This window comes from Populus trichocarpa, chromosome 5, assembly GCF_000002775.5.
Source record: "Populus trichocarpa isolate Nisqually-1 chromosome 5, P.trichocarpa_v4.1, whole genome shotgun sequence".
Lineage (NCBI taxonomy): Eukaryota > Viridiplantae > Streptophyta > Magnoliopsida > Malpighiales > Salicaceae > Populus > Populus trichocarpa.
Genome location: NC_037289.2, coordinates 16,184,725 through 16,195,376, shown reverse-complemented (window position 1 = coordinate 16,195,376; position 10,652 = coordinate 16,184,725). Strand labels below are relative to the sequence as shown.

At 31.0% G+C, this 10,652-nt stretch overlaps 1 non-coding gene across 1 annotated transcript; it reads right to left on the bottom strand.

Moving 5' to 3' along the window:
* Positions 1-4,344: 4,344 nt before the first annotated feature.
* Positions 4,345-4,429, bottom strand: TRNAM-CAU (transfer RNA methionine (anticodon CAU)). The gene is given in 2 exon segments: positions 4,345-4,380; positions 4,392-4,429. It is a non-coding gene; the product is annotated as a tRNA-Met (tRNA).
* Positions 4,430-10,652: the final 6,223 nt, after the last annotated feature.

The following is a 10,652-nucleotide window of genomic DNA, read 5'->3' as shown; positions in this document are numbered from 1 at the left end:
TACCTAAAGTTAGAAAAATTGGCAATTCAATTTTGACAGATGATGAAGGCTTTATTGACAAGAAAAATTTAATTTGTGAAAAAAATTCAAAATTGGATGTTTAAGAACTCAATTTGATTTTTTTAGGGTTTAATTGAATTTATTGAGGGTTTAATTGTAAGGAGATTTGGTTTTTAAGTTTGATTTGGGCTTTAATTGGAGAAAATTGAAGTGTGGAGGGTTGAATTATAGTTTGAAAAGCTATTTTGGTAAAATCAAGGGCTTAATTGCATAAATATTAAAGTTTGATAGGCAATTATGGACTTATTGAAGAAATTAAAAAACAATGACCAAACCGTAAAAGGCACAAGACTCCAAGGACTAAAGTCAATAAAATCAAGGGCCAAATTGAAGAAAATTGAAAGTTTGTTGACCAATAGGGGGTAAAAATGCACAAATCAAGAACTAATGACCGATTTGGATAAGGCACTGAACTTTAGGGCTGACAATTGAGCTTGACATGAGTAAAATTACATGAAATTAAAAGTTTGAAAGCAATTACGGGTGCAATTAAAAAAAATTAAAAGATCAAGGATTAGATTGAAATTAGTCAAATCCCTAATTAAAACCCTAATTTTAGGGTTTAACTTAAATGACGTGTCACTTCGATTTAATGAAGGGATTGAGTAACATGTCGTTCGACCATTATTATTTTTCTTCTTTTGACAGTTTTGACTAATTAAGTAGGCATATCTAGGCGAATGAATGTGGCATCTCCAACCACTCCAGGGGTTCTAACCACCAGTATTTTACTGAGAAATATCTCATCTACAAGGAACTCAACAATATCTTGTCCATGATCAGTCATCACTGCATTGACAGATTCTGGGCTGATCGAGTGGGTACCTTCAAATGAATGAATGTGAAGCTAAAGACCTTTAAATCAAGTAAAGTTAGATCTAAATAAAAGGTGTGCACCCCATCTACTAACTTTATATGGTATCCAATGATGATGATGATGTTAGAGTCGCTTAGGCGAGGCTTCAAAAATGGTTAACTTAGTCAGTCATGACTGTGATACCTGTTATGCAAAAACCATTCTTTTTTTTTCATGTGTTCACACTTCAAACCTTCTTAGTGGGTTCTTATCACGGGCTCAAAACCTTTATCTTAAGATCAGAAGGCCAGAAACAACACTTTAACATCCAAGTTTAGCAAAACCACCAAGAATCTCAAAACCAAAATCACCATTGCAAAACCAGCCAAGTATAAAGCTTTTAGGTGTTAAAACTTGCCCAAAACCTTCTCATTTCGATTAGAGGGTCCAACATTGATCAATCATGTTCAATCTTTTATTGAATCCATAAAAAAACCCTAACAAAATCCTATAAATACCTCTTAGAAAATCTGAGCTAGAAAAGGAGGGAGGAGAGGAAATATTGGTAAAGATACTCTAGTTATGAAGGTTAGAGAGACTAGCACAATGGTTTCTTTAGCTTTGCAAGAGTTGAAATTTATGGAGGTAAAGTTTTACAAAAGTGAGAAAAAAAGCAACAACTATTGTTTGTAACTTCAAAGGTATATACCTTCTCTAAACTAGTAAGTGATGCCCAAGAGGCACAACTCTAGCTTTTCCTTGCGTGTTTTAATAATTTTTTGAACTTGTTTTGGTGATACATTGTGTTGAGCTTGTATCTTAATTAATGCATGAAAATATTGGTTGTTACAGTTTACTAAATGTTTAGAAAATATTTTGATATTTGTTTTGGCTGAAATGGAATAGTTTTTGGAACCTACCAAATATGGTAATAGGTTTTTTTTTGTTTGTTTTTAAGGCTTGTGGATTCATGTTTTTGGCTATTAGGTCTTATTTGAGTCACGTGAAGTGTTGAAGTGTCAATTTTAAATCTCATATTGTTGAATATGCTTGTTATTTTAGATTTGGCAGTTTTGAAAATTGAAATTTCATATATGTTTTCTATGATTTGTTGTTTTTTATTGTTCGTTTTGATACAAACATGTGTAACTATGACAATGTGAGTTGCTAGAGCTTAAAAGCCTTGGGTTTAGGCATTGTATTGTGTTTTCTAGGTCTCGCAGCAAAAAAAGTGATTTTTGAGTTTCTAGGTTTGAATTTTCAAACATTTGTTAGGTGAACTTTGCCTTAGGTGCTAGTTTCAGGTGTTGTTTTATTGTTATTTTGGTTTTTAAAGTTTAGTGAGTCATCATGCATCTATAATTTAGGGTTTAATTGATTGAAAACACATGTTCTAGCATTTTAATCCTAGGCTTTTTTTCCCGGTTGATTGAAGCATTCAAAGACAAAATTGTTCACTTTGTTTGATAATTGTTGAGTTTGATTGCTTGATTGTTGATCCTTGTATGATTTATAAATGTTCCGTGCCTCTTTATTTCATGAATTCTGGTTTGGATTCGAGTTCATGTTGCTGAATTTGGTTTGAATGTTCATCGATATATTCTTCGTGTTCATTGTTTTTTTTTTTGGGTTTTGATCTATTTTCGAAAAACATTTCTGGTTTTTCATGTTTTTTGCAAGTATGATTCGTTTTAAGTTTTGGTTTTAGGATGTTTTTTTGGGTCAAACCAATGTTTTTGGTTTTGTTTATGGTTAAACCAAAAATTTCAGGTCAACTCGATTAGGTTAAATTTGGGTCCGATGTGTAAAACCCTGTTTAGGTTTCAACCTTTTTGATAAAAGGAATTTTTGGCTTAAAAACGTATTTGGCAAACACGCCCTTAGACCTGTTTTAACAATTTTATTTGAAAGGAAAATGATTTTTTGACAAACAAAGCTTTATAAAATAAAAACAAATAGATGAAAAATACAATTTTTCTTCTTCTGTTTTTTTGCATATGGTCAAAAATTCTAAAAATTATTTAAGCATTTTTTACTCAATAATTATCTTGTCATAACAATATCAATTTTCCCAACTTTAGATATTATAATCCTCTTCAACTAGTCTTTGGTAATTTTCTAGGTGTTCTTCATGTCCTCTCTATTGATATTTTTTTTTTTTATTTTTTGTTTATGGGGCCTAAAAAATAGGTAAAAATAGATGTTCATTCTTTACAATACTTATGGAGCAAAGACGTTTCAAGTGCTTTGTGTAGTAAGTTTGTAAAGATAAATAAACTGTTCTCCAAACCTGATCTTCTAAAAGCTTTAGTTCGGTTAACCTAAAATCCTGCATCTCAATGATCCTCTCTAACAATAACTATGATTCAAATGTTTTCATCGAAAATGAATTATGTCATCTTGACAACTTTTGTTCTTAGCTCAATTAACCTGAAATCCTGCATCTCAGTGATTCTCTTCAATTAGAACATTAGTTTTGCAGTTACTAGGAGAACTGTATTCTCACAACTATTCTCTTGTGCAATCATTTTCTAGCAAAGTACTGTCATCTCAACAACTCTTGTTTTTTAGCTGAATTGACTTGAAATTTTATATCTTAGCGATTCCTTTCAACTAGAACCTTTCAAAGGCATCTTAACTGTTTTGATTGAATCCAAAACATTTTGACTACATGGCTAGCTCCTTTTCTGATTGTAGAGTTAACTTTTCCCTTTTTGATTTCCCAACCCTTTTTGATTTCTCAATTTAAGGATTCTTTCTTTGTCAATTTTCGACTCATTTGAGTCTGATTTTGAGGATTTTCCTTGTAAAATAAAACACACTGCAATGGTTTGAGATTATATGAATGAATCCTTACCTGGTTTAGAAACATAGGTTTTTTATTCTTTGATTTCCTATAAACTCCTCTTTCTAGTGTGAGCTTATTCGTTTGCTTGAATTTATCTTTTCTAGCCAAGATCTGTTTCATAAACTGCATCTTTTATTTACTTTATTCTTGAAAAGAATTCTTTGATTTTTTTTTTGTGGAGCCCTTTCTTGCTTCAGTGAATATATGATTTGACATTGCTTTCCATCATACGTTAATGCTTTAACTGTCTTTTTTATTTTTAGAGCTTTTTATTTTTTTTTTCAGCATAAAAATCCTTTTTATAAAAAGAAATCTTAATAGACTTAATTTTGTTCATGAAAATCGAAACCTACCATATATATGAAAACTATGTTTCAAGCAATTCTTCTAAAAGTTTTATCACTTTTGGAGTGAAAGTTATCTTTAAGTTAGATTTTTGCTGGAGTTGACCTTCTATTTTAATTTTTAAAGAGGTTTCGAAAATCTATGCAGAATCAAAGTTTGACTAATTTATAGAAAAAAGCTCCATGGTCTACATAGCTCATTCAGTGCCAGCTCCATGGCAACTGGCCACCATACAGAAAAAGTAGATTTGAAAAATTAGACCCAGCCAGAAAAGGAAACAAGAGAAAAAAACAATTGGGGTGAGAGAGGCTCGAACTCTCGACCTCAGGATAACTCAGAAGCTATGAGACCTACGCGCTAGCCAACTGCGCCACCACCCCTGAATGGATCAGGTTTATCACATAAATGTAAAGTAATAATATATGATTCTGGGCCGTTGTGATAATAAGAATGGGCTTGTGCTCATGACAGACAGAATCGGGCTTCCCTTGTTTTTATTTTGAGAGAATGCGTGGCCTCTTTTGCAACACATAACCCAAACATGAGATTGAACCACGAAAAATGAAAAAGAAAGGAAAGGAGAAGGAGCGTCCTCATGAATCAAAATACAAGAGCCCCAAATCTCCATCATGTTATACATGATACATCAAAGATTGGTTTTTATATAACTTATAATATATTTAAAATAATAAAGACATCCCAATTACTTATTATCAATATAAAAGGTATTGTTTAAAAAATATTTATACACATAAAATATTTAAAAACTCATTAAAACCAAAGAATTCTCAATCATTAATTTTACAGATGCCAAAATTCACTGAATTTATGATTTATTATTTGAAACTTATTTAATTTATATAAGTAATATATAAATATTCGAGTAATGGATATATGAAATATTTCAATACATTAATATAAATATCTAAAAATTTTACATGATACGTAACAAAAAAAAAATATTAAATTTAAATATAAATATACTAGAAACTCAATCCATAATCACCTATCATCATGCATGCCTAACACTTGTATGTCAATTGTAATAATCTAAATTTCAAATGCTTCTCAAATATCTAAGAAAAAAGGCAAAAAAATATTTCAATAAAAAAATATTTAAAAAATGATGGAAAAAAAGAAAAAAAAAAGGAAAAAAATGCAATTTGGGATGAAACTAAGCAATATTGAGAAAATGGTTGAAATTGGCTAAATGATTAAAAATTAGAAAACCAAGGACTAAATTGGAAAAGGCAACAATATACAAGGACCATTTTAACACAATTCAGGATAAAATTGAAAAGAAATATTACAAAAAGTTTGACATTGGCCAAAAAAAGAAAAAAATAACCAAATTCAAAACGAAGATAAATTGAGTGACATTTTTGAAAACATGAAAGTTCAGTTTAAGTGAAAGTAAAGTCGTTTTGTTTGAGTAAAATGGTGTATTTCACTCTCAGTTAAATGAAACGGTTCATTTCAATCATCACAATACAATAAACAAAGCACCAAAACTCGTTTTGGTGTTTGGGTTAAAACAATACTTCTTTTTCTTGCATGCCTTCTGCAACTTTATTTTCCTTTTTCTTGTTTTTCATGTCTTTTGGTTGGACTTTGGCCACACCTTCTTCTTTTTTGCCACGCCTCACACTAATTCTAAACAACACAACTATATGTTAAATTATCTAAACCTTATTACAAGGCCTTATCAATGTCTGATGGCTATTAAATTTTAACCCTATTGAAAAAAAAAAGACTTTTATGATCATCTCATAAAATCTTAGCATGATCCAACGATCCAAATTTAAAGTTATGTCAATTAACATAAAATAATATATTAAGAAAACAAGCCCAATTCATATGCCTCAAGCCTAAGAATCAACTCCTTGCTTTGTATGGATTACACTAGTTAAAGCATGATCATCCTTTTTTATAATCTTGATGCTTGACTTGGCCTAAATATCTTGAATTAGAATATTGAATGTCTCTTTAATATTCTTAGCTTTTAACCTTATAATAAGCCCAATTGACATATATAATGGATCATGTGATATTACTTAATGATTCTTAGCATTAACCCTCATCTCAAAAGGACTCTTTTGTTATTTAGAAACTATTCATGATTTGCACTATTTTTCTAGTTGATTAAGGATTCCTTTTTCTATTGTATTTAGAACTCTTTTGTTATTTTTCTTTATACCACGATTCTTTCTTTACACATATTAATGGTTTTATCTGCCTTATATTTAATAGAAAACATCCACTTACATCTTCTAATTTTATTCCTTTAGATAAAGGAACAAGACTTCATGTTTGATTCTTCTATAATGCCTTTATTTATATCATTATTGCTTGATTCCACTCTAGTAAAGAAAGAGCTTTATATAGATTACTAGGAACTTCTATAGATGATAGATCATGTACAAAAGCTTGTAATGATTTTGGTAGCTTTTAGGATGATACATGGTTTGATTTTTTTTCCTATATATTCTAGAGAATACTAATTCGGTGGTTTATTTCTATGATTATGCTACAAAATTAGTTTAAATCTAGAATAAGTATCTATTATATTAGGAGATGAAGTGGAGAGCATTACCTCAAAAGTTTTCTAAGGAGATTGGTCCTCTAATGTTCTTAAAAATATAGGGGTGGGGGGGGGGGTTATTCTCTTATATCAGCAATTATAGTTAAATTTTTTTATAGGTAGGTACCTTAATTTTCTATACTTTTAAAGTATAAGTTCATCCATTTTTTCTTTTTATTATGTGTCCACCCCTAAAAAAAAAGGTGGAAAGGGAAGTTGATAAATATTATTTTGATTCTATAAATGTGACATCTATATTGACATATATGCATCAAGTAAGAGGATGATAGAAGCGATATCCTTTTTGATGTGTTTCAATCATTACCTAGAAAAATACAACAAACAACATATGAATCAAACTTTGTATGTTAATTGTTTTATGAATATGAGTAAAGACAACATAAACAAAGATGCAAAGACAAAGCAATAATATTGATGAGATAGTTTTATATAGAGAGAGAGCCTAAATTGAAGTATAAGAATCTAACACCCTAGAAAGTGTTTATATAAACCCCAAGAATAAAATTTTATATAAATTGAAAATAATATAGATTCAAAAAGGAAAATGAGATAGTTAATGTACAAATTAAATAAATTAGGGATAAGAAATTTTTCTGGTATGAATTTTTCGAGTAAGATATTTTAAAATATAAAACAAAAGAAAAAAGAGTTTTAATTAACTCGAAGATAAAGAGGGTAAGGTTAAATGCAAAGAAAACAAATTAAATTTAAATGTCGATGAATGAAATCATAAAATATAAAAAGGAGTGTAACTTAAATAGTAAGAGGAAGATAGAAAGGGTAAAAAAATAAAACATTTTAGTAAATGGGGTCAAATATCAAATAAAAAAATGAGATTATAAATACCCCGTTTTCTTATCTTTAAGGCCAGCTGCAGCAACAACAAAAAGGAGGGAAGAAATTTGAATTTTTCACCAAAAGTTAAGAGAGAAACACAAAAATTTGCTAAGTTTACACAAGGCTTAGATCAATTGAGGGAAAACATCATTGGACAAGGAAATTAGCAAGAAACAAGTGAAGAAAATTGTGGGGAAAGAGGGAGAGAATGAAGGCCGACTGGTGTGAAAAAAGAGAAGAGTCAAAATTTTTTGACTAGTTAAGGATCGAAGTCCAATTTATCATTAAGTAAGGAGCTCTAAACTTGAATATGTAAGCTAATTTGAATTCGATTAGGAATTGGTGTATTAATCTTGAATTTAAGTTAGGGTTCTTGTGTAGAATTTGGGGAAATGTATAATCATGTGGAATTGAATTAATTAGAGAATTGAAGATTGTCTTGAATGTGAAATTATATAGAGATACCAAAGAAAAAAAATTCAATGGTTAAAGAAGCAAAGATGGTCGGCCATTTAGGGGTAAATTGAAAGAGAAGAATTTATTATTTTCTTTGTAAATTGCTTGTAATGTGTTGTTTATAATGCGAACAAATGGTTGTCTTGGAGGGAGAGTAGAAAATGAGGATGTTTAAGGGTTCATTTAAAACATTGATGAAAACTGGACATATTTGTCTCCTTAACTTCCACAAGGTATTCGAGCCTAAAAATGATAAAATTTAGGAAAGGCCTTTCATAGAAGTTATATATAAGGATGTTAGCTTTCCGACGAGACTAACCTTGCCTAATTTGGAGTTCTAGAATGCCATATATAGGTAAAACTCTGAGGAGAGATCGGGCTGCCATCTTTGCTAGCAATTTTGACAAGTTGCTAAAATGGGTAATTTAGCTGCGTTAGGGGCAGAATTGGGTTTCTTTCCCTTCAAAAAATATATAGTTATGTGTTTTAATGTTTAATGAAAATAAGTCATGTTCAAAACTGAGATTTTTAATATTAGTTATGATTAAATAAAAAAAAATAATGATCTTAAGAGATGTAATGGGAAACACAAATATGAAGGAAGAAATTGTTGAAGGGAAGTCAATATTTGCTGATTTTATTGTTATTAAAAGAAATATAACTTGAATAATAAATAATATGGTATACTTGTGAATATAGGAGAGACCATAGGAGCTGCTCAACAACAGCAGGGGAGCACAAGCCGAGCTTATATAACAGGTAGGTGTACTATACCCATATCTTTCTTAAATGTACATAATTATAAAAGCTTGTCTAATTTTTGAATTTTATATATAACTGTTTCCAAAAGAGAAGCATCTATTGAAATGAAAATAGAAATTTGGCAGCCAACTCGAAACAATTTGGCACGCGTGGAGACTTCCCAAGCAAACTAATAAATGAGGTAAGTATTTCTAACCTAGAGAATAAAGTTAATGATCTTACTTCTCTTATGTGTTCTTTGGTTGTGGAAATGTACAACAGGTGAAAGTTTGTAGCATATGCTCCTTACAATGACATGCTTCAGATATGTGCCCAACAATGCGAGAAGATTACATTGAACAAGCTAATGCAGTTGATGGAGCATTCAATGGACAACCTCAGCGGAAGTATGATCCATTTTTCCAACATATACAATCCTGGATGGAGAGATCATCCTAATTTATGTTATGGGAACCCGGCTCAACAAGGCAATCAAGGCCGAAAGTTTCATAGATTTCAGCCCCAACAGAATTATCAAGCGTGACAGCCCCCTGCATTCACAAATTCCAATGTTATGGGGTCATCGAGTGATGATGTTTGTGAGATGATGAAAACCTTGGCTTCTAATACAGTGACATTGCAACAAAATGTCATGTCTTTTCGACAGGAAACAAGATCAAGCATTCACAACTTAGAGAAGCAAATGGGGCAAGTAGCTTCAAGTGTAGGGAAATTGGAGTCACAAATGAATGGAAAGTTGCCCTCCCAACCATTGAATCCAAAAGAGAATGTTAGTGTGATCACGCTGCGAAGTGGGAAAGAACTTGAAGAGCAAAGGTCGAAATAAATTGAGATGGAGGAAGAAGAGGAAATAGAAACCAAATTGAGTATAAAAAAAAACATCCTCCTCCTCCACAAACTGAAACAACGAGCAATACTCCAAAGGTAAGTCCTATTTCAATGAATTCAATTTTAAGATAATACCCCCCTTTTCTGTAAGTTCCTCTAGGTCTAAGAAAGAGGATAAAGAAAAAGAGATTTTAGAGATTTTCAAGAAAGTGGAACTCAACATTCCATTGATTAATGCTATCAAGCAAATTCCAAGTATGCCAAATTCTTGAAGGAGTTTTGATGGATATAGTGGATATAATCATATTGTTATTAATCTTGAAGATCAAGAAAAAAAACTACATTTACATGTCCATTTGGTACATATGCATATAAAAGAATGCCTTTTGGTCTCTATTATGCACCTGCAACTTTTCAAAGATGCATGATGAGTATTTTTTCTAACTATGTTGAAATAATAATTGAGGTTTTCATAGATGATTTCATGGTGTATGGTGATTCTTTTTATAAGTGTTTAGAAAATTTATCTTTGGTCTTGAAAAGATGCATTGAAATTAACCTTGTCTTGAACTATGAAAAAGTGTTATTTTATAGTAGAACAAGAAATAGTTATTGGGCATATTGTTTCTTCGCGTGGATTAGAGGTTGTTAAAGCTAAAATAGATGTCATTTCATCATTGTCTTACCCCTCAGGTGCGAGGGAAGTTTGTTCTTTTCTTGTCCATGCAGGTTTTTTCATCATCAAAGATTTTATAATGAGCTTAAGAGGCGTGTCACATCTGCCCCTATCATCCAACCACTAAACTGGGATGAGCCTTTCGAGATAATATATGATGCGAGTGACTATGCGGTAAGGGATGTACTTGGGCAAAGAATAGAGAAGAATTTACATGTTATTGCCTATGCTTCTCGCATGTTAGACGGAGCACAATACAATTATCATACAACTGAAAAGGAACTTTTTGCAGTGGTATTTGCTCTTGAAAATTTCAGGTCATATCTACTTGGTACAAAAGTCGTTATTTTTACTGACCATGAAGCTTTAAGGTATCTTTTGAAGAAAAAAGAGTTCAAACCAAGATTGATTAGGTGGATCTTTCTTTTATAAGAATTTGATC